The sequence below is a fragment of the Danio rerio genome, chromosome 1, assembly GCF_052040795.2.
Source record: "Danio rerio strain M-AB ecotype USA chromosome 1, GRCz13ab, whole genome shotgun sequence".
Classification (NCBI taxonomy): Eukaryota; Metazoa; Chordata; class Actinopteri; order Cypriniformes; family Danionidae; genus Danio; species Danio rerio.
In genome coordinates this window covers 7,832,822-7,856,843 of record NC_141021.1, presented here as the reverse complement: position 1 = coordinate 7,856,843, position 24,022 = coordinate 7,832,822, and the positions used below count along the sequence as shown (strand labels likewise).

Below are 24,022 nucleotides of genomic sequence, written 5' to 3'. Positions count from 1 at the left end.
CTCATCCAAGTCATATCAGCAATTGTCAAACCTTATCACAGCAAATAAAAGAAGCAGAAGGGCTCCATAAAAGAGAGCAGGCGACTTTGTAAACCAAACTATCTGAAGTTATCTGATTAAATAACCCTGCAGCGTTTAAAAGTGAATGCTGCTTTAAACGCATAAGCATTGCAATGAAAATCAGATGACCGTGTAAAACATGCATGTAGATCAATTCTAGCATCAGATGAGCTTCTACATCCAATCAGCAGAACAGTGAGATCTGAAGAGCGCGTCTAAATATTTCAGCAGCAGTCTTTAAGTCTGACTGAAGTGCTGGGGGGAAAGTGTTATGAAAGGGGGAAGAAAAATAGTTGATTCCCCTTTAATCGCCCCTCACAGTCAGTTTCGGCCTTGGCTGCTCTGTATCGTAAGCCAATAACAGACATTTAAATTCACAAGGCTGATGGAAATGACCTGATGTTCACAACTCTTCTGTATTCACGCAGGCAGATCTGCACACCCTTCTTTTTATTAACTATGCGTCTATTTTTATTTCAGTATGAGTCTGCATTTTAAAACAGCGCACTTTCGTAAACTCCGTAACTTACTTGTGTTGTCATTTAAGGATGTGTTTTTCTAGAAGGGTTCGCCCAAGCTCAGACAATTAAACTTTATTAATTATTCACCTGATTGATACAACGGGAAGAAAACGAACAGGGCGGGAATAGAGAGCTAAAGTTAGCCATTATTCTACTGAGAGTAGCTTCAAATAAATTCAGTCGAGTGTGTTTAGCATTCGTAATGCTGCATCATCACATTTGCATACTGAATTGTGACTTCTTTTCTATGTAACACTCTGTGGTCAGCATTAGACTATGGTCATTGAATGTTATGTTATGAATCACTAACATGTTTTCACTTCCTTAAGGACAATGTATAGACTTGAGTTGTTTTTATATCATGTTAATTTTTCCTTCATTCATTCATGTTCTTTTCGGCTTAGTCCCTTTATTAATCTGGTGTCGCCACAGCGGAATGAACCGCCAATTTATCCAGCACATGTTTTCCGCAGTGGATGCCCTTCCAGCTGCAACCCATCACTGGGAAACATCCGTACACACTCATTCACACTCATACACTACGGACAATTTAGCTTATTCAATTCACATATAGCACACGGGGAGAACATGCAAACTCCACACAGAAATGCCAACTGACCCAGCCAAGGCTTGAACCATCAACCTTCTTGCTGTGAGGCGATTGTGCTACCAGCTGCGCCACCTTGATGCCCTCATGTTAACTATATTTTCTAGAATTTAATATTATGCCCAAATGCATCATAGAAATGTGCACAAAATATTATACATTTTAATTTCATTAAGCCCAGCATTTTATCCACAAATGAACAGTGCAGTGTAAAGCATTACACACTCACCGGCCACTTTATTAGGTGCACCTTACACCGGGTTGGACCCCTTTTTGCCTTCAGAACTGCCTTAATCTTTCATGGCATAGATTCATCAAGGTACTGGAAAATTCCTCAGAGATTTTGGTTCATATTGACATGATAGCATCACACAGTTGCTGTAGATTTTTCAGCTGCACATCCATGATGTGAATCTCCCGTTCCTCCACATCCCAAAAGTGCTCTTTTGGATTGAGATCTGGTGACTGTGGAGGCCATTTGAGTACAGCTAACTCATTGTCATGTTCAAGAAAGCAGTCTGGTTTCTTGATGATTTGCACTTCATGACATGGTGTGTTATACTGCTGGAAGTAGCCATCAGAATATGGCTAAAAGTCACTTAAATCACCTTTCTTCCTCATTCTGATGCTCGGTTTGAACAGCAGCAGATCGTCTTGACCATGTCTACATGCATTGAGTTGCTGCCATGTGATTGGCTGATTAGAAATTTGACAAGTGTACCTAATAAAGTGGCCGGTGAGAGTGTATACACTACTGGTCAAATATATATATATTTTTTCACTTTTTGTTTTAAAGAAAATTATTCTGTTCATCATGGTGGCATAGAAAAATTGTTACATTTGTGCACATTTTTAAAAATTTAAGCATAGATTTATTAACAATTTTTTAATAACTAATTTCTTTTGTCTGCCACGATGACACTAAAAATATGTTGCTAGTTATTTTGAAAGATATTGTTCAGCTTACAGAACAATTTAAAGGCAATAGTTTAATTAGGGAATTTTGGATAATTAATTAAGTCAATAGACAAAAACAATCTTAAGGGGGCTAATGATACTGACCTTAGCAGTTTTACTTTTTTTTTAATTAAATTATTATTTTTTTTTTATTTCAGCCAAATAAAAAAAATCTTTCTCCAGAAGAAATATATAAAAGGAAATACAGTGAAAAATAATCCTTAAACATCAATTTGGAAAATTTAAAAATAATATGATATGGCCTAACAGCTGCAGATTTACTGTTTACTAAAATAAATGTCTAAAGGATCGCGTCACTTTCCTTTTTTTTTACAATTTGATCAGTTGATTTGACTGAATTGCAGAAATTGTGTAAAAACAGTATTGATATGAGTATGCAGCTTAAATCCTTTGTTTGTGTGTTTAGCTTAAGTGCACAGTTCATAATGTTTACTCCATCCATCACAATACAGTTTAGCGCTGACAATCTGAAGGGTTCAGGTTCAAGCCATGGAGTAAACCATGACCCGCCACCATTGTGGCCTTGGGTAAAGCACTTAACCCCAGGTTGTTCCAATGGGATTGTCCATGTAACATGAGCGCTTTAAGCAGCTTTGGGCAAAACCTCTGATAAATGACTTCTTGCGACTCTCTATCCAGCTCTGAATGTCTGAAAGCATGTTGATAAGTGGGTACAAGATCAGATCAATAGACAACAAATGATCATTAATTTGATAATTAATCTTCTTGTTCGCACAAAAATGTACATTTTACTCATCCTCAAGTGGTTTCAGCTTTCACCTTTTTGAGTAAATTTTTTTTCTATTAAACCAAAAGAAGGTATTTTTAAAAACACCAACATCCAGTATATATATATATATATATATATATATATATATATATATATATATATATATATATATATATATATATATATATATATATATATTTATATTATGGGTGAGGCATAAAACTAAAAAAGTTCATCTAATTTAATATTGTCGGGCCGACATTTCCCATAATTCTGATAAGTAGCCCAAACTGTCTGTCAGCAAATGTGACACCCACAGTTCCATTGACATGGATGGAAAAAAATACAATAAAAATTAATGGCTGTCGGTTTTTGACATGTTTCTAAAATATCTTCATTTATGTTTAACAGAAGCATGAAACTCAAACAGGTTTTGGACAAGTCGAGAATAAAGAAACACATAAATGTTTTGGAACCACTTGAGGGTGAATAAATGGTGAGTAGATTTAGAATTTTAGGTGAACACTCCATTTAAGGGGCGGCATAGTAGGTAGCAATGTTGCCTTACAGCAAGAAGGTTGCTGGTTTGAGCCTCGGCTGGGTCAGTTGGTATTCCTATGAGGAGTTTGCATGTTCTCCCCGTGTTCTTGTGGGTTTCCTCCGGGTGCTCCACAAATCCAAAGACATGCGCTATAGATTAATTGGGTGAGCTAAATTTGCCCGTGTATTTTTGTAAATGAGAGTGTATGGGTGTTTCCTAGTGATGGGTTGCAGCTGGAAGGGCATCCGCTGTGCAAAACGTGCTGGATAAGTTGGCGGTTCATTAACCCCTGATTAATAAAGTGACTAAGCCGAGAAGAAAACGAATGAAGGAATGTATCCTTTTATGATGCAGTTCTGCATCAATTTAATACAGATATAAATGGGGTTTGAATAGTTTGATGGTTACCTTTCAGCCATTTCCAGAGGTAATTAAAAACAAACTACTTACGATGAATGTATTGAAGGAGTCATATAATGTAACAGGCTACAGACCTCATTTTAGGTGGTTCCCTATGGATGCCCAGCTCAATGATGATCACATTTGAGAAGATTATTTCAAAGATTGAAAATAACTTAAAACTATTGTAGGATTCAGAGAAAACATGTCAAATGTTAATATGGAATCAATTAAAATGACTGCAAAAAAAAAAAAAAACCTATGGCCTTTTAAAAGAATACCTATGCATGTCGTTCAGTGATTCATTTATTACCAAACCCCTCTTTAGTGCGAAGCTAATCTGCGCTGATTGGACCGATGACAGCATGTTGCTATTGGTCGACAGCGTTTAGTGTGAGACGAGTGAAATACCCAGCTCGGCTTATCAACAATATTGAAGTAGTCAGAGCGTATGTGTGGGCATACCTGCCAACACTCCTGTTTTTTCCATGAAGTCTGATTTATCCCGGACCGTGGAACATGAGCTCACAAATGCATTTAAATCCGAGAACAAAGCAGCACGCATCACGTTTTCAATGTAGCATTGGACACGATTTGAAAATTAAAAGAGTTAACCTGATACCGTACAAGCGGTTGCACAATTAAAACACATAATTTGCAAGCAGGAGAAAATGAGGCAACCATTTTGATCACACTTACTTACACTTGTGAAACTAATAAAGTTCCTGTCGAACTCAGACAAGTCCTTTACATCAGTAGTCTTTTCAGATCCTTCCTTCAACAAACGGCTGACGAATCCCCCGTTGTAAGTGTGTAGATTCCAAAAACACAGAGCCTCGGGGGTCTTTTGCGGATGAGGTCGCCCACCACTGGCCTGGAGAGCGAAACCAGATCTCATCACATCTCTCTGGCTCTGTCCTCGTCTCCATTAGCCCACCCAGAACTCTCTCCTCTGCGCACTCAGCACAATCCCGCACTGCAGAATTACCATCTCACAGAGCAAAGGAGGAAAATGGAGGAAGAAACTGCTCCATGATCCACTGATCCATGTACTAATAAAGTTCCTGTCGAGCTCAGACAAGTCCTTTACATCAGTAGTCTTTTCAGATCCTTCCTTTAACAAACGGCTGACGAATCCCCCGTTGTAAGCGTGTAGATTCCAAAAGCACAAGGCTGGGGCTATAATGCTGAGGTTTTTTTGTAAAAATAAACCTCAACCACTAACTTTTCACAGTTTCATCTTTGGGTAGATAAGCTTAAGCTGCGTCCCAAATGGCACACTATACACTATGCACTCATGCACTATGTACTTATGCACTTACACACTCAACAGGATAGTATATGTATGTAGTGTCGTCCCAAATGGCACACTAATGTTTTTTTACTAAGAGGAAATTCAAACCGTTTCCCTGATGACGTTTGACGGTTGCCAAATCAGTGAAATAAACAACCGAATTATCAAATAATACCTGCCGTAAGTATTGCCGCATTTACCATCGGGAGGCGCTATAATCACTCTCGTAGGAGAATTTTGCTTTCACCATCCAAAATAAATAAAGTTATTCAACATGTGCGTCCGATAGCTCCGCCCCTTCCGCTACGTAAGCAAACCTGCGGTCGTTGAGTGCGTGAAGTGTCCAACATTCCACACTTCATTTTAGCGGCTGAATGAGTGTATCATCCGGGTAATTAAAGTGCACTTATTATTTTAAGAGTTTTCAGTGTGAACACACTACTTACACTATTTATACTACAAAATGGCGTAGAATAGTGCATAAGTATGCGATTTGGGACGCAGCTTTACTTTCCCTCACACTTCCACTAATATCCAGCTGAGCACAGCATCTTCATGACTTGACTCAACCAGGATCTGCTGAAGTGTTTGTGGGCGGGGCCACAGGTTTAAATTTTCCCGGGTTTGCGTGGGCAACAATTGGGCGAGGCTTAAGGTTTGTATCGATGTCACGCCGAAACGGCTAAAGACTCGTTATCAAGATGATTCATTTAACGTATGAGTCGACTCTTTTATAGATGAATCAATAGTTTTAAACACTGTGCACTTTCAGATTTAAGCCTTAGCTGGATATTTCACTTCACTTAGAGCTCTTACACACTAGGGAAGGTCATTTTCAAAAACCCATAATAGGGGCTCTTTAAGTAACGTGAACTAAGATGAACAAATACTGTAATAAATGTATTGTCTGTTGTTTGTTCATGTTGGTAAATGCATTAACTAACATTAAGTAAAACAACCTTATTGTAAAGTGATTACAGGATTTCATCTTTCTTTAATTTTTTATATTTTTTTACTGTTTAACCGTTGCACAAACAGTTACTGTTTTCCAATAACCCACCCCTGTGTGCAGTCGCATTGTATTTTTAGCTCCTATTTAACTCTGCTGTCATTCGCATTTGTTCAGGCAGGTGCATTAAGAGAGCAAACACAGAGCCTCGGGGGTCTTTTGCGGATGAGGTCGCCCACCACTGGCCTGGAGAGCGAAACCAGATCTCATCACATCTCTCTGGCTCTGTCCTCGTCTCCATCAGCCCACCCAGAACTCTCTCCTCTGCGCACTCAGCACAATCCCGCACTGCCGAATTACCATCTCACAGAGCAAAGGCCTGCGCTCTAATGAAGAGAGACAGCCGCTGTCATCCCGTACTATAAAGCCCAGAGAAACACTCACCTCCCTGGAGAGAGCGGCCTGCACTTTCAGAGCGGGAGAAATGATCTCTGAGTCCCGGTCACCCATTTTTCTTTCTCTATAATAAGAGAAAACAGAGAAATGGGGGGGGGGGACGAAAAGCTCGCTGCCCTCTGGATCCCTTTATGGAGAGCGGCGAGCCGAAATCTAGGGCAGCTTCATTGATTTCCAGGCTGCTGTATTATTAGCCGTTGCGGCAAAGGTGATATGAGAGGTTGGAGCTAATATCCTGTATACCCGACGGTTGGGGGAAATGGGGGGAAAGGCTTAGACGGCCCTGCGCTCTCAATGATAACCGCTGGCTTTGGTGTGCAGCTGCCGTATTGGATTGCAAACCCTTTCAGTGGTGTGCGTCTCTCAGGGGAAGTGTTGGGAGGCGTGAGCCTGCCAGGCTGGCTAAATAAGATAAGAGAGTCATTGTACGCGGCCGTCAACAGTCACTTGCTATCAAATATTCATGGGCGACCGCCAATTCTTAAGTAAACAGGCCAATTTGTTCTGGAAGACGCGCATTAAGATACGAGCGGGCGATAGAGGCCGCACCCTCGGGATCCCCTGAAACACCCTGGCTACTCCCTATTAGCATGGAAGTCAAAAGCTGAATGGGCATGTTTCATGCTAATAGATGCCGAAGGAACGGACAGATTTCCTATTAAGTCTGAAGAAAGGTGATGGAGTGAAAGGAAACAGATAATCCGGGAATGGAGGTCGCGGGGTAACCGGCGAACAGAAGCAGTGCTTGGATAACACTACGACACACGAGTGACTTGCGACTCGAATATGTTTGGCAGGAACAGACATTCATCAGATTGAAAATGGGAGCGGGGAGACCACCTCAAGAAAATCGTCTCAGAAGTTGTATTTCCATACGTCTGTTCAAGCTTCGGCCCATAAAACCGGGCTCCCTGAAGCAGCAGTGTTATTTCCAAACTAATCACCTCACATCTTTAGGAGATTATGGCTCCGGCAAATGCCTCAGCGGGTGCAAAGTTGACAAACTGTTGCGGCGTATTTTTTTTATGGAGGCGGTAAATACGGCAGGATTCGTTTGATTCTCGAACCCCCCTGCACTGCTGCACCCTGGGGCTTAGACGCGGAAGATGAGCAGAGCTAGCTGACTGAAACAATTCGGAATAAAAAAAATAGCCATAAAACGCTCAGCTATAAAACTGCCCATCAGTTTGCGAATGGGTCCCTGTGGGGCAGTTCAGCCGGTGACAGCAGCGGGCTCCGAGTTGGAAGCCGAGCGGGTGGTGAGGAAATTAGGTCAGTGCCAGCAAAGCGTAATGGGAATTGGAGGAGACAAAGGAGCGTCCGACGACCACAGGCTGGCCGCTAGTAAACTGGCCAAGAGAAACTCTGGGGAATTAATCACGGCACGTCCGGAATATTGAGTGTGACATTCCGCATTTACCTCACAGCGACAGGGAGAGGGAGAGGACGATAACACAGATAATGGAGCAGGAAGTGAAAAGGCTGTAAAAGCCAAAATGCATTCAGAAGAGACGGATACGGGCAAGACGACGCCGTCTGGATAATGAGACCTCTGCAGATGTGAATGTCAAGTGCCTTGATTCTCTTGGAATCCGTCTCTATGTTGTGGCTGATTACTGCTGTGGGTTGCACCGGCGATTCGTTTGGGGAAAATTGCGTGCGGGAAACAAATTAAACAGCGATATTTATTAATTCATAATTATAAGGGAACCCTGCATTGTGGAACTGTCAAAGAGAAAACATTTGCACATCTAGCGAAAACAATCAAGGAAATTATAAATCACTCGAATCGAAGCATGCACAGAGTAGTTTAGCGCTGCCGATGTTTAATTCATATCCTTAAACATGCTCGCTGTTTACTCGTCAGCTAATTAAATCCTGCTGACATGCTGGTTTGTATAATAGCTGTGCATTATTTGCTGCAAAGGTATTATCGCCAACTTTAGGTCCTCTAATTTGCATACAAGTTGGAATTATAATGAATTTTAAATTGGTTATGAATGAGCTTGAAATGCCGTCTCCATGGTGAGAAAGTACACTTTTTTCCTGTTTTGCTGTTTCCATGATAAAAAAAAACCAACAGTAGCCAGTACAGAAATTACTATTTCTTTATTTCTTTGTTTTTTTATTTATTTATTTATTTATTTATTTATTTATTTATTTATTTATTTATTTATTTATTTATTTATTTATTTATTTGTTTGTTTGTTTTAGTTAGTAAGTTATTTAGTCATTTATTTATTTATGCATTTTTTAATTACTTATTTGTTTAGTTACTTATTTGTTAATTTATTTATTTAGTTGGTCATTTACTCATTTATTTATGCATTTATTTACCAATTGATTTATGCATTTGATTATGTATTTATTTCTGCATTTACTTATTTATATATTTATTCATTTACTTATTTATTTTGTTATTTAGTCATTTATTTATTTATTTACTTTATGAATTTATTTATTAATTTATTTATGCATTTTTATTTATATATATATTTATTTTTTTACTTATTTATTTAGTTTGTAGTTCATTTTTATGCATTCATTTATTTATTTATTTATTTATTTATTTATTTATTTATTTATTTATTTAGTTAGTTAGTTAGTTAGTTAGTTAGTTAGTTAGTTAGTTAGTTAGTTAGTTAGTTAGTTAGTTAGTTAGTTTGTTTGTTTGTTTGTTTGTTTTGTTAGTCATTTATTTATGTTTACTTATTTACTTATTTAGTTATTTATGCATTTATGTTTGCATCTATTTAACTAGTTAGTAAGTTAGTCATTTATTTATTTATGCATTTATATTTATTTATTTGTGCTTTTATTTATTTAGTTAGTTGATTATTTATTTATGCATTTATTTATGCATTTATTTATTTATTTAGCTAGTTAGTCATTTATTTCTTTATTCTCTACATGTTTTTTCTTCTCTAATATAATAAAACCATTTTAATTTAAATGAAGCTTATTTAAAAATAAATAAAATGTCTGAAAAGGTAAACATCGAGTGTAAAGTGAATGTTAGATGACAGCAAAGCTAATGTCAATATAAAAAAAAAGAGAAAAGCATTAAATATTGTTAATACTGATTAATATGATAATACAATATGGTCACTGTTTCTGCTCATTAAAAAATTGATGTTTGCAGTATCATACTGTCCATTGGCAAAAGTGTGGGGGCGGGGCCATCTATTTGTCTCACCAATAAAAGATATTCTCGGGAATTTAATTTGGTAACACTTTATTTTAGGATGTTTGACTGTTACTATTCATTTCAATACTGAGTGAAGCCGAGGTCACACTGCACTTTTCGCCCCATAGAATTCTATCAATACGCATGCAAATGCGGCAAACTGGAAACGCAAACTCGTACGACAAGTTTTGCAGGTCGCTGCATTGGAAAGTTCAAACTTGGCAAAATCTGACCTATGAAATCGCATCAAGTGATTGCGTGAGACCAATCCAAAATCGAAACATGACCTATCTGGACAGAAAATTAAAATATGGACCAGCCCCTCCCTTTTTTTAATGTCTAATCATTTCGTTTAATCCCACCCGTTTTCGCAGCACGTATGACAAAATTTCGCAAGCTCAAATTCTAATGTGACCACAACATATTATTAATTAACTATATGTACTTACGTGGTTAGCATCAAGATGGGGGTTAGGTCTATGGTTAGTTCTGATTATGTAATGCATGCATAATTAATTGAAAATTAATTACTATAATAATACATGTGCAAAAAGGACACCTTAAAATACAGTGTTTCCATTTTTGACACTTTATTTTTCTAGTTTCACAAGTTGCACCCAAAAGCAACACTTCACCTTCAAACCAAACTGTGCCACCTTAAAGAAATCCCTCATCATGCTTAAAATCAACCTCAAGACTGACATAACAGCCACCCCGTTGTCAACAAGGCCTGAAAAAGCGACTCTACAGATTGCATGTCACAGATGATTAAAAGTCCTGCTCTGACGAGACCACGCTTGTTGACACGAACCAAAATGATGATGATACTATCCGGACAATGTCTTCATTATTCACATATTCATCCCAAACAAACAATACAAGCGCATTAGCTCAGGGCGGGGGATTATTATCATGTTTACACATCACCCAAGCAACAGGCTGAGCCGCTTAGCAACTGTGATTTTGACCCGAACACACATGAAAGGCTGGATCTGTATTCAGTCATGTGGCGCTCTCTCACACCTCTGCTTTTGGTGTGTTTGGGTTCGCGATTATGACATCTGTTAAACGTATGAGTCACCTGCTCCCCAAAGACAAAGCAGAGTCCCTTATACACACAGCACACACTTTCAAAAAAACACACATGCACTCCAGAGACATGTTCTCTGAGGAGATGAAGCAGGCCATGTCTGCTTGAAGAAATAAAACAAAACTAAAACTAAGAGATCACCTATGAAGTCATAAACAAAAATCCCTTTGCAGATTTAATGTATTTGCTTGTATAATATTTATATGGCGTGCAATGTTGCGGTTTGTTGATTTTTAACGGACTGCTAAGTTTTTAAAGATTAAAAAAGAATGATAAATGAAGGTTTTGTCATCCAAAGGAAAGAACAATTCTGAACTGCCTGAAACAAGTTGTCTGTATTTCTGGTTTTACGTCTTGCACAAACTTACTGTTATTAGGTTTGTAGCAACTATGCATAATTCAAGCTTGTGGTCTTTCTTGGAAACATGCAAATAATTTTGGCTAAAAGGAAAAATTGAGTTTTTTTTTTTCTGGGGAAAAAAAAACAATATTTATTAATTAAATAAAAATAAAACAAAAGAAAAGAAAAAATAAATAAATAAAAAAGAAAAGAAAACAAAATAAAATTATTTATTAAATTAAAGAAAAATAAATAAAATATATATTTTTAAATCATCAAAGAAAAATAAAAAACAATTATAAACAAAAAATAAAATATTTTTTTAATTACAGAAAACTAAACTAAAATAAAATAAAACAAAAATAAAATAAATGAAATATTTATTAAAAATTCATAAATTTAAATAATTGAAATTTATTTAAATACATTTAAATTTAAATAAATTAGTAAAATGATAATAATTATTTATTAAAGAGAAATAAAGTTTACAAATAATTAAAACAAAAGAATTTAATAAATTAAAGAAAAATCTAATTAAATATTAAATGCAACAAAAAATTAAGTAAAATGTTTATTAATTAAAGAAAGATAAAATAAATAAAATAAAATATTTATTGATTAAATAAAATTAATAAATATTTAATAAATTAAAGAAAAAATTAAATAAAACAAAACAAAAAATTACGTTTAAGTAAAATATTTAATAATTAAAGAAAAAGAAAATAATGAATGAATGAATGAATGAATGAATATAATCAGCACATGTTATTATAAGATTATGCACTATAATTTTGTTTAAATACAATTATATAAAGTTAAAGGTGTTTCTTCAACTTCTGACAGTTTAATGTTCCAGGGAAATATTTTGATTATTTCATTTCATTTGAGTTTTTTTACCCTGTTGTCCAAGATTTAGAAAAAAACACACAATAAAAATATGAATATTATTTAAATAAAATATAATACAGATAAATTACAGATAATACAATTTGTATTGCATTGTCTGTGAGGACTGAAATCCAAACATTAGGTCATTTAACAACTAAATGTTAATGAAAAAATCTAAAGAATGAACTTTACTCCACTGCATACTGAAACCTACATAAAAGCAAATAAAATAAAATATTTATTAATTAAAGAACAATATAATTAAATAAAAAAATGAAAATTTATTAATTAAAGAATAAGAAAAAAGATTAAATTAATTTAAATTAATAATTAAATTAAATAAATTACTAAATGAAATATTTATTAAAGAAAATTTAAATAATTATTACTTAAACAAAAATAAAATAAAATAATTGTATTAATTTTGAAAAAAATAAATCCAAGCAAACATCATTTGTAATTACAGCTCGTCTCTTCAAGCTGTAATTTCAATGCAAATTTTGAACACTGTATTTAATTGTACATATCCCAGACATGCAAAATCCAAGACGAAAAGCATCTCTGGAGGTGTTCTGTGTTGAAATGACTTCAAACACAAGCACTGAAATGACATCAAACACAAACGAATAATTTCAGATGTGTTCGAAATGACACCCTGAACTCATCAAACCTCATTTTAAGAGTTTACTTTCAGGGTCAGGAGTGCCAGCATTTGAAGAAACACCCTTCAACATCAAATGCAGCTAAAACACAAATTTGCATTCGACTGAAAAAGCTTCGTACCCACCGCAAACCACCTTTGCCCTCTCGCTGCACATCCTGAACCCGTCATGGCACAAACATGGCAATCCAAGGGAGGGAGAGAAAGCCCTGCGTCTGTCACCCTAATGAGTTCCCACAGGCCTTTAATATGCCACACATACAGATGACACTTGCTGCATGAGTGGGCGGCCCGCATAAAGAGACACAGATCCGTCTGTTATCTGAAAAGACAAAGAGAATAACGGCATCAAAACACGATCACTAAATCAAAAGCCAAGTCACATTTGATTGAGTCGGTATATGTCTGAACACATGCGGAGTTATGACATCCCCGTGGCGAGCTTTAGCGCTTTTCATTACACAGTCTTATTAATTAAGAAGACTTTTTTAAGTTTGATGCTTTATTTTTGATATGTTTTAGCGCATAAGCAGCCGATGAAACTTGTGTTCGATGGGTCTGTCTCTCTCTCCCTATTATCTGTCTCTCTCCCACGGCATGCCTTGCTTAAATATTCCAGCCTCAGTGCCGCCACTGTTTGCTCGTTGCCACAATGGTCGTAGTTTTCATTTTTATGACTTTAAAGTCACATTTTTATTGGATGTAATAAAAAAATGAGTGGTTAATTAAACCCTGGACCACAAAAGCAGTCTTCAATTGCACAGAAATATGTTTGCAATAGATAAAAATACTCTACCTGACAACAGTCTTGTCACCTATGCAAGTTTTAGGAACAACAAATAATAACTTGACGTCTAGTTGATCATTTGGTATCAGAATTTGTGTGGATGTTACCAGTATAATGTCTATCAGACGTTGGATTTTGGTTGTCATACCTGACTAATAAATATCACTATTTGACATCAATACGATGTTGGTTTAAGATGTTGGCTAGACGTTGGATTTTGGTCACTTTCAATTCAATTCATTCAATTCAGCTTTATTTGTATTGCGCTTTTACAATGTAGATTGTGTCAAAGCAGCTTCACATAAATGGTCATAGTAACTGGAACAGTGTAGTTCAGTTTTTTAGTGTTTAAGTTCAGTTCAGTTCAGTTTAGCTCAGTTCAGTGTGATTTAATCATTACTGAGAGTTCAAACACTGAAGAGCAAATTCATCGATGCGTAGCTCTACCAATCCTGAACCATGCGAGGCAGTGGCGACAGCGGAGAGGGAAAAAAAAACTTCACCTGATGGGAGTGAAGAAAAAAAACCTTGAGGGAACCAGACTCAGTTGGGCACGACCATTTTCATTTCTCCGCTGGCCAAAAGTCTTGTGCAGGGCTTCAGTCGCCGTGGTGGAGGCTGGTTTCCAACACAACCTAAAATTAACCAAAAATCAACATCTAATGATGTTACAGCTTGATGTTGTGTTGATGTTACCACCATGACGTCTATCAGACATTGGATTTTAATCACTTTCTAACACAACCTAAAATCAACCAAATATCGACGTCATTATTGGACATCAAAATAACGTTGTCCTTAGACGCTGGCTAGACATTGAATTTTGGTCACCTGACATCACAACCTAAATCTAACCTAATATTAACATCTTCTGACGTTGTGTACCTGCTGCTGTTCTGCAGTCAGTCAAAAAATTTAAATTTTCATAAACTTAAAAGAAATAAACGGATATGCAGAAGAAATATTATTAATATATTTGCTGTGTTTCCCCAAAAATAATTTCACACCTTAGCATCTTCATCAGTCAATCAGAATCAAGCATTCCTCAGCTTCATAGCTGTTACGATAACCAGCGATCGTTCTCCGGAGATCGCTGGTTTCCACTTTACTTGAACTGCACTTCCGCATATCCCAGGACTACATTTTCATACATGCACTTCTTCCAAACACGCACGCCTGGTCATTCATCTATCCTGATTGCAATCATCAGCTGAACCTTGTCACAGACTGATTTCACACCATACTTAAGCCACACATTCACGCTTCCAGTTTGTCGAGTCTTGCTATCTTTCACAGTAGCATTACAACACGTTTCCCAGTTTTGTTATCCCGTGTACCGACCGTTAGCCTAGTTGTCTTTGCCTGCCGCCTGCCTTTCTGACCTCTTGCCGTATTCGACTGTGATTCTGAATTGTCCTCTTACCCCTGTTTGCACCTGTGTTGACCACTGCTTGCCTGACCACCGATTAAACCTGCATTTGGATCTTACTTCAGTTGTTTGTGTCACTTTAATTCACAACAATAGTATTATAGTATTATAGTTGACAATTGTGGTGCAAATGGCACCGGCACCTCAGGGGACATTGTGCTTTTAAGACACTGTAGGTTCGATTTCCGTCTCCTGGCTGGTGCTGTGGATGTGCTTTAAAAGTGCTTTGTGGGGAATTTGAGAGATTGTTAAAATCATATCAGAATTTCATCTGCCTCATAAACATTTTTAGCTGCCCACATAGAGCGTTATAACTGTCAAGGAAGCAAGATTGATTTGGTAAAGTCTACGTACGGGACATCAAAATAACGTTGTCCTTAGATCACAGGTGTCAAACTCAGTTCCAAAAGGGCCGCAGCTCTGCACAGTTTAGTTCCAACCCTAATTAAACACACCTGATCAAACTAATTGAGTCCTTCAGGCTTGTTTGAAACCTACAGGTAAGTGTGTTGGGGCAGGGTTGGAACTAAACTGTGCAGGGCTTCGGCCCTCCAGGAATTGAGTTTGACACCCATGCCTTAGATGCTGGCTAGACATTGAATTTTGGTCACCTGACATCACAACCTAAATCTAACCTAATATTAACATCTTCTGACGTGTGTACCTGCTGCTGTTCTGTAGTCAGTCAAAAATTTTTAATTTTCATAAACGTAAAAGAAATAAACGGATATTCAGAAGAAAGATTATAAATATATTTGCTGTGTTTCCCCAAAAATAATTTCACACCTTAGCATGTTCATCAGTCAATCAGAATCAAGCATTCCTCAGCTTCATAGTATTATATCATTATTTACATTGACTGTTATACAGTGCAAGCATATACAGTTGAAGTCAGAGTTATTAGCCCCCCTTTGATTTTTTTTCTTATATTTCCCAAATGATGTTTAACAGAGCAAGGAAATGTTCACGGTATGTCTGATAATATTTTTCCTTCTGGAGAAAGTCTTATTTGTTTTATTTCTGCTAGAATTAAAGCTGTTTTTAATTTTTTATTAACTATTTTAAGGTCAAAATTATTAGCTCCTTGAAGCAATTTTTTTTTTTCGATAGTCTACAGAACAAACCATCGCTACACAATAATATGCCTAATTACCCTAACTTGCCTAATTGGGTATATACCGAGCTAGTGCTGTTCCCATGCTGATACACTTCCGGTGACCTGTTATTGTGAATTTTTTTCTATTTTATACGGTTCCTTATACAGCATCGATGTTGTAATGTCATTAAAATACATTCTGTTAAATAAACTTTAGCATTTATTTAGTTGCTCAAGCGTAAAACGAGACAAAAAGCTGTTTACTCGCACGCGCCCGTCAGAATCGGCAGGCTAACGCAGAAGCTCCATTGAATATACTGCGGTAAAATAAATGCTCATATTATAAAGATATGGCGGGGGAAATGTAATTTAATGCAGTGCTTCTTGTACAATCTGAGACCCACTTTAAATCGGATATCACTCAGCTAGTGGAGATTGCTGATTTTTAAAGAAAACAGACCTTAAACGCACCGGATTTTGCATTGGCATTCAATTCGCCGGAAGCGCTTAACCCAGATTACTGGCAAATTAAAAGTCCTATTAGCATGCTCCGGCATATACCCCATTAACCTAGTTAAGCCTTTAAATGTCACTTTAAGCTGTATAGAAGTGTCTCGAAAAATATCTAGTCAAATATTATTTACTGTCATCATGGCAAAGATAAAATAAATTAGTTATCAGAAATGAGTTGAAAAAAATCTTCTCTCCGTTAAACAGAAATTGGGGGAAAAATAAACAGGTGGTTTAATAATTCAGGGGCGCTAATAATTCTGACTTCAAATGTATATGACAACTTTGAGAAGCATTAAACAGTTTGCTGTTAATATTACACTGGTAACTGTTACTATAATTGGATGGATCAATTGACGTGTTTAAAAAATAACAGATACATTTAATATAATAAGATAATTACAAAATGTGCCATCCTTGATGTATAAAAAAACCCCTGGAAATTAGTTCCATTGGGCAAATATTAGCCCCTTAATGGAAAACCTAATTTCTGCCTCTGCCTCATTGTCATGCTGCATGACCATCCACGCTACAGCCAAGGTTGCAAGTCTCATTCCACGTCCCACAATTCAGCTATAAAGACGGAGGAAGGAAATAAAACGAACGGGAAAAGAGACATAAACCGAAAAAGCGTTACAATTCAGAGTCGTGCGGGTTATGACACAAGCCGCTCGCCGTTTAAAACACAGAGAAGAATGCGGATAAATCTGCCAAGCGGGATGAGGAAAATAAACACAAGGTGAGGCAAAAATAGGCTGGAAGTCAGGTTTAGCGAGTCAAGGCCGCGCTGGGATTTACAACAGAGCAAGAGAACGACCAAGATGCCTTCTGACGGTCAACCCGCGACTCGCTCAATTACACTGTCACACCAGATCGAAACTGGACATGTTTATCACAGAAGCAGACATAAAAAACAGAATGAAAAATGGCAGGAAAGGAAATATATAGTTGACAATTGTGGTGCAAATGGCACCGGCACCTCAGGGGACATTGTGCTTTTAAGACGCTGTAGGTTCGATTTCCGTCTCCTGGCTGGTGCGGTGGAATGTGCTTTAAAAGTGCTTTGTGGGGAATTTGAGAGATTGTTAAAATCATATCAGAATTTCATCTGCCTCATAAACATTTTTAGCTGCCCACATAGAGCGTTATAACTGTCAAGGAAGCAAGATTGATTTGGTAAAGTCTACGTACGGGACACTCAACTTCAACATATATTAATAAATATGGCTGCATGCAACAATTAAGGGAGCAAGCGCAACAGAAGCAGCAACAACTGAAGGCTTTTTATGCAGCGCCATCTGAATCTATTTATCTATTTCACAATATTATTGGTGATTTTTTTATGGATATGTTTGACACTTTTCTCATGACTTAGGGCCTTTAGTAGAGCTTGGCAATAACATTGCAAAGCTTGCGGGTATTATTGTACATGATTTATTTTAGTTTGGCTGAAATAAAAGCACTTTAACCATCACAAAATCTCTCATTTAAATGCATATTTTTCTATTGGAAGCTTTACAATGTTACAAATGCATTAGATTAGTCAGTACTGAAGCTAAATCTGGAGCCAATCCAAAAAAGTAACTTGTGATAACAGTGCAAAGATTAGTCGTCTAAATTTGAATGTTAGCAGTGCCACGATGGCTCAGTGGTTAGCACTGTCGCGTCACAGCAAGGAAGTTGCTGGGTCAGTTGGCATTTCTGTGTGGAGTTTGCATGTTCTCCTTGTCTGCGTGGGTTTTTCTACGGGTGCTCCGGTTTCCCCCACAGTCCAAAGACATGAGCTATAGGTGAATTGAATAAACAAATTTGGCTGTAGTGTATAAGTGTGTGCGAATGCGAGTGTGTATGGGTGTTTCCCAGTGGTGGGTTGCGGCTGGAAGGGCATTCACTGTGTAAAACTGATAAATCAGAGCCCAAATGCTGCGTTCATACCAGACAAGGATAACTCGAATTTGCTGTGCGAATGAAGCGAGTAACCTCCAAATGTTCACACGTCTTTTTACTCACGTGATTTATTTGCACATTCCGCGCCTGGTGTGAACACACCATAAGCCGAAGGAAAATGAACTGAAAAATTTGAATGCTAGATGAAATTCTTAAACAAAATGAAAAAAAAAAACCCAGCAATAATCAAAAGAAACTAAAAATATATAAAAGCTGATTTTTTTTTCCTTTTTTTTAAATATATTTTGTATTAATTTAAATGTATTAACTTTCTATTTTCAAAGATGTTTGGTGACTAAAATATTATATATCCATATATATAATTTTAAACATATTTTAATAAATAGAATACATCTGTTTTTGTTCAAATGCAGCAAATGTTGACTATATTCACCAAGAAACTGATAAAAATATTCATTTTCAAAATGTGGTGAACTCATTAAAGCTGCGGTCACACTGAGCTTTTCCCCCATAGACTTCCATTCATACGCAAGTGAATGCGTCAGACTGGAAACGCAAAGTCATGTGTCAAGTTTCGCAGGTTGCTGCAGTGCAAAGTTCAAGCTTGGTGAACTCTGATCTGCGAAATCGCATCACTTGACTGGGTGAGACCAATCGAGGATCAAAACATGACCTCTCTGGACAGAAATTTAAAACATGGAGTAATTGCTCGCTTTTTTAATGTCTAATAATCTTGTTTAATCCCGCCCCTTTTCACAGCGCCGTATGACAGAATTTTGCACACACAAACTCTAGTTTGACCGCAGCTTTATGCTGAAAACTGTACATGTCACACCCTCGGCTCATTCCTGCAGCTCCAAGCACCGCTCTCCTTCACCAGCCACCTCTCACCACACCCGTGAACAATCACCAGCATACTAATTACCTGCACCTGCACCCACAATCACCAAAACACCATAAATACCCACCTCATTCATTCATTTATCCGCCGGTATTGAAGTTGGATGATTCATCTTATGTCATCTCCTTCCTCCTCTCATCTTCTCCCGTGGATGTCTCTATTCGCCAATGGACCCTGAAACCACTGAATAAGGGAAGTAGCTAAAGTTATTCTGGTGTTAAGATCTGATGTTTACCTGATGAACGGTGTGTGAGATTGCTCACCCTCTGATGTTTCCCAGATGAACTGTGTGTGAGATCGCTCACCTTCAGATGTGTGAGATCGCTCATCTTCTACAACACCACTCACCTGCTTCATCTCTCTGATTCAGATACATTGTTTTAAATAAAACCCTTAAAAGATAAACTTCCTTGTGTAACCGTGACAGTATATTTATTTTATTTATTTATTTGTAATGAAATACATTCATATATGTATACATATTTGAAATGTAAAGCATGTACAATAGCAAAGCTGTTACAATTATCAGCTGGAGTGCCCATTAAACTTAATACAGAGCATTCCAGCTTATCTGTCTGTTATTTACATGGACTAAATTTACAACTGCCATGAGTCTTTGCGCCAATTAACACCCGCTACAGCTGTAAACAGTCTGGACTGACACAAACACACACACACACATCTGAATTTAATTTACGCTTATTATACTTCCTATATAAACACCATTCTCATTCATACCTATTGCTGACTTTTCTTACTATTTGCTGTAACATTCTAAACGTTTCCTTGTCTAGTCTTGCTATTGTAACCCCACCGGTACTACACCACCCAACCCCCTCCGAGTTGGGATCGAATCGGCGACCCTCCGCATGGGAGTCGGTTGCTCTAACAGGAAGGCTAAAGACCATGGCCTCTAGCATCTGTCGCTAGAGCACATTTAGTGGTCTGAGGAGTGAGGTTTACCTGCATAGCACTTACTAGCTGGCCTCCGCTACACTCACCCCCCTAAACCTCACTCCCATCCGGGTCACGGCACCAATGTAACCCCGCCAGTCCTACACCACCCAACCCACTCCGAGCTGGAATCGAGCCGCCGACCATCCGCATGAGGGTTGGTTGCTCTAAGAAGGAGCCTAATGACCATGGCCTCTAGCGTCTGTCGCTACAGCGCCTTTAGAGGTCTGAGGAGTGAGGTTTACCTGCACAGCACTTACTTGCTGGCCTCCTTTATACCATGCTTTTGACCTTTGACTTTTTGTTTTGTATTGACCATTTTGCCTGTTAACACGACTCTGCTTTTGGATTACCTTAATGCTTCTGTTTGCTCCTACTTTGACCATTGCCTGTCTGACTCAAGAGTTATTAAACTGCATTTCGACCCTCATCAATCTGAATACATTGTTACAAAAGTAAAATTAAGTGAACCTCATAATGCTACTTTGTTTTATCTACATACACTCATTGGCCACTTTATTAGGTACACTCATCCAACTGCTTGTTAAAGAAATCTCTAATCAGCCAATGATATGGCTGCAACTCAATGCATTTAGGCATGTAGACATGGACAAGACGATCTGCTCCAGTTCAAACCGAGCATCAGAGGATGGGCTACAGCAGCAGAAGACCACACCGGCAGCCACTCCGGTCAGCTAAGAACAGTAAACTGAGGCTAAAATTCACACAGGCTCACCAAAATTGGACAACAGAAGATTGGAAAAACGTACTAGTAAGGTGTACCTAATAAAGTGGCCGGTGAGTGTATAATTCAACCTTTTAAAGGAAATTTAAAAAAACAAAATCATCTTTTGGAGGTGCAAAGTTTCCAAAAGATCTCATTCAAAGGCTCGTACACTTTTGACTTTTGGAGTTTTTTCCAGTCCTCTCTGTAGGCTTTACCCAAGGGAGCCTCTTGTGCAATTAGAGACACGCTATAAGACAGCAGCGCGCTGCGATCACTTTAGGATGCGGTGTGAACACTCCGCTCCCAGAGTCTTGGCAAAAGTTAGGCAATTAAACCACAGACTCAGAATATCATCCCTGCAGCATAAAGACAAACCATGAGGCCATGCTACCTTACAATCCGTACAGATCAAATCCACAACCAAGACCAAAAAAAGAGTAAGCACCAGCCAGAGACTCTTCCCTGCGCCGCTGCCGGTTTCCACCAGGGCCGAGTTCCACGCGTCTCTGTGCCATCCTCAACCAGCATGTATGTGCTTTAATTAGGATAAACCCCCTCAGGGCAAGGCATCGTGCGATGAAAGGTGGGGTTCCTCATCCACAAATCCCTTTTCCTTCTCTCCGCCGATGACAGACTTCAAACGGAAAGCGTCCGCTATCTACAGAGCTGCGATGGAAATCGAAAGGCACTGAGAGAAGAAGAGCGAAGCTGCTACGGATGCTGAGAACCATCTTTTTTATGGCAGCCTCTGTGTCACCGACAAAGCACACAGAAAGGTTATGCTGATTAACAGAAGCAGAGACGAGCTCAGCTACAGGCCCTTAAGCTCAGAAATAGAAAAGAAAGAGAAACGAAGGAGAGAGAGAGAGAGAGAGAGACAGAGAGACAGAGAGACAGAAAGACTTGACTTTAACACATTAATTAAATTCGAAAGATCAGTAAAAATGGAGTAAAATAACACAGACAAATAGATGTACACAAATTAGAGCAAGTTTATTTACAGTCATTCACAAATCAAACAACGATTTTCAAACAACCATCAGAAAGAGAGAGAGAGAGAGAGAGAGAGAGAGAGAGAGAGAGAGAGAATGAAATGAGGTAAAAGGTTGAAAATGAACTGCAGCTGGGTGTACGTTTTGAAATCATTATGTAGGGGGAAAAGCACACATCTGATATATATCAGCATGTTATGAAGTGACAATGCGGTCATTATTTGCTCACCCTTGTGTTATTTCAAATAACAGGTGATTTTCTTTCTTCTGTGGAAAACAAGGTTTGCTCTTTGCAATAATCTTCTGGAATCACAATCTGCTGAAAAATGAAAACAGACAAACTAAAAAGTTCATGTTGGAAGTTAGCATTCATTCATTACTTTTCTTTTTGGCTCAGTCCCTTTATTAATCAGGGGTCAACATAGCGGAATGAACCAACAACTTATCCAGCGTATGGTTTACGCAGCAGATGCCCTTCCGACTGCAACCCAGTACTGGGAAATGAAAGTTATCATAACGTGCTTTAATAATAATAAAAAAATGTATTAAAATTAAGCAGGAAAATAAAATCGTGAGAAGTATGATGACTAAAAATTCATTGATGAGGCAGTTTAAAGAATTCTTTTAATGTTTATAAACATTAAATATATATATATATATATATATATATATATATATATATATATATATATATATATATATATATATATATATATAAACAGTTCTGTCTAGTTCTCGAATCTGATTGGCTGATAGCCGTGCAACATCAGCACTCATACAGCCTCTTCACCCTTCACCCTTGTGTATTACTCTGCCCACATGACAAGTAGATAAATAGGCTCACTACAGTGTGACAAATTTTGCTGCTGTTGGACAACATGATGTACTTTTGAGGGGTTTTTAGTCGAGAATGTAGTTGTTTAGATTGCAGTTTATTTATAAGGATAGTGCCTTTTTAAAGATATTTATAGTTTCAGAAACTCAGCACGTCGGCGGCCAAATCAAAGAAACTGACAGTTGACGTTCCGCCACAAGATGGTTAAAGAGAAAGCATTATAAGCCCTTAAAGGAGAAAAACTCTGCATAAATTTCAAACTACAGCTGAACAAATCATTACAGAACAGGTAAGGGACATTGTAAGTCGATCTCTCTCTTTTGTATGTTGTAGTGCTGTATTTATACCATAGTAATCTGGTAGTGTTTGCTTTGCTTTGGCTTTTTTGGGCCAATAATTAATTATTGTGATTTCCTGATTGCAACAGGGAAATGCTGGAAAGTCAACGGATGGGATTTCATGCCATTCAGCCTTATAATATCAAAATGCTGAGCAAAATCACTTGTTTTGTCATCTTTTTAGACATTACGCTAGAGAATCATACACATGCTAGTTCAAAAGGGACATTTGCGAAGTATCAATGCTTTCTGCTGTTCGGACGTCAGCCTCAAATGTGAATGAATGGCAGAAAAAAAGTAGTTCCTCTTACAAAAAGGTTTTTAAGACTCTCCGTGTTTGATTTTCTTTTTTATTTGCATGATTATGCTGTCAAACTGTTGTTTAAATGCAATATCACACTCTTAGCAGTGCGATATGGCTGTATCCTCAAGCCATCCCACCAGTGCCGAAATACAGCCATATTGCACTGCTACTTGAGTTATATATATTAATAAGACTTTTTGTAATATTGTTTCAAAAATCGAATTTAGTTCAGAATTATGTTTGATTTTACCGTATAAAAAATAAACCACAGTATTGTTTATATTGAATTTAAGGTTTCTAAATTTTTCAATATTTAAAGAAAAAAAGTCAAATAATTTTCGATGTAAAACTTTTAATATGTGCATCATTACCCTAGCCTTCAGTATCAAATAATTCCTTCAGGAATTATTCTAATAAAACGATTTGGTTTGTATTGTCAGTGTTGAATACAGTTTTGCTTTTAACATTTTGGTTGAAATATTTAACATTTTCATATTTTGGTTGAATATTTCGGCTTTTAATATTTTGGCTTTTAACCTA

At 37.4% G+C, this 24,022-nt stretch overlaps 1 long non-coding RNA gene across 2 annotated transcripts in view; it reads right to left on the bottom strand.

Annotated features, from left to right (window-relative positions):
• LOC147846666 (uncharacterized) overlaps window positions 1-21,782 on the bottom strand; it is a 42,812-nt gene extending 21,030 nt beyond the window's left edge. The window contains exons 1-4 of one of the 2 annotated variants that reach the window (XR_015476156.1): window positions 21,459-21,782; window positions 19,400-19,515; window positions 13,992-14,123; window positions 12,828-13,023 (exon numbers count right to left, since the gene is read on the bottom strand). This is a non-coding gene — a long non-coding RNA (uncharacterized LOC147846666). Of the gene's footprint in view, window positions 1-12,827; window positions 13,024-13,991; window positions 14,124-19,399; window positions 20,156-21,458 lie in introns of those variants that run through there. The other variant, XR_015476155.1, reaches the window with a different exon arrangement.
• Between the last annotated feature and the right edge of the window lie 2,240 nt (window positions 21,783-24,022).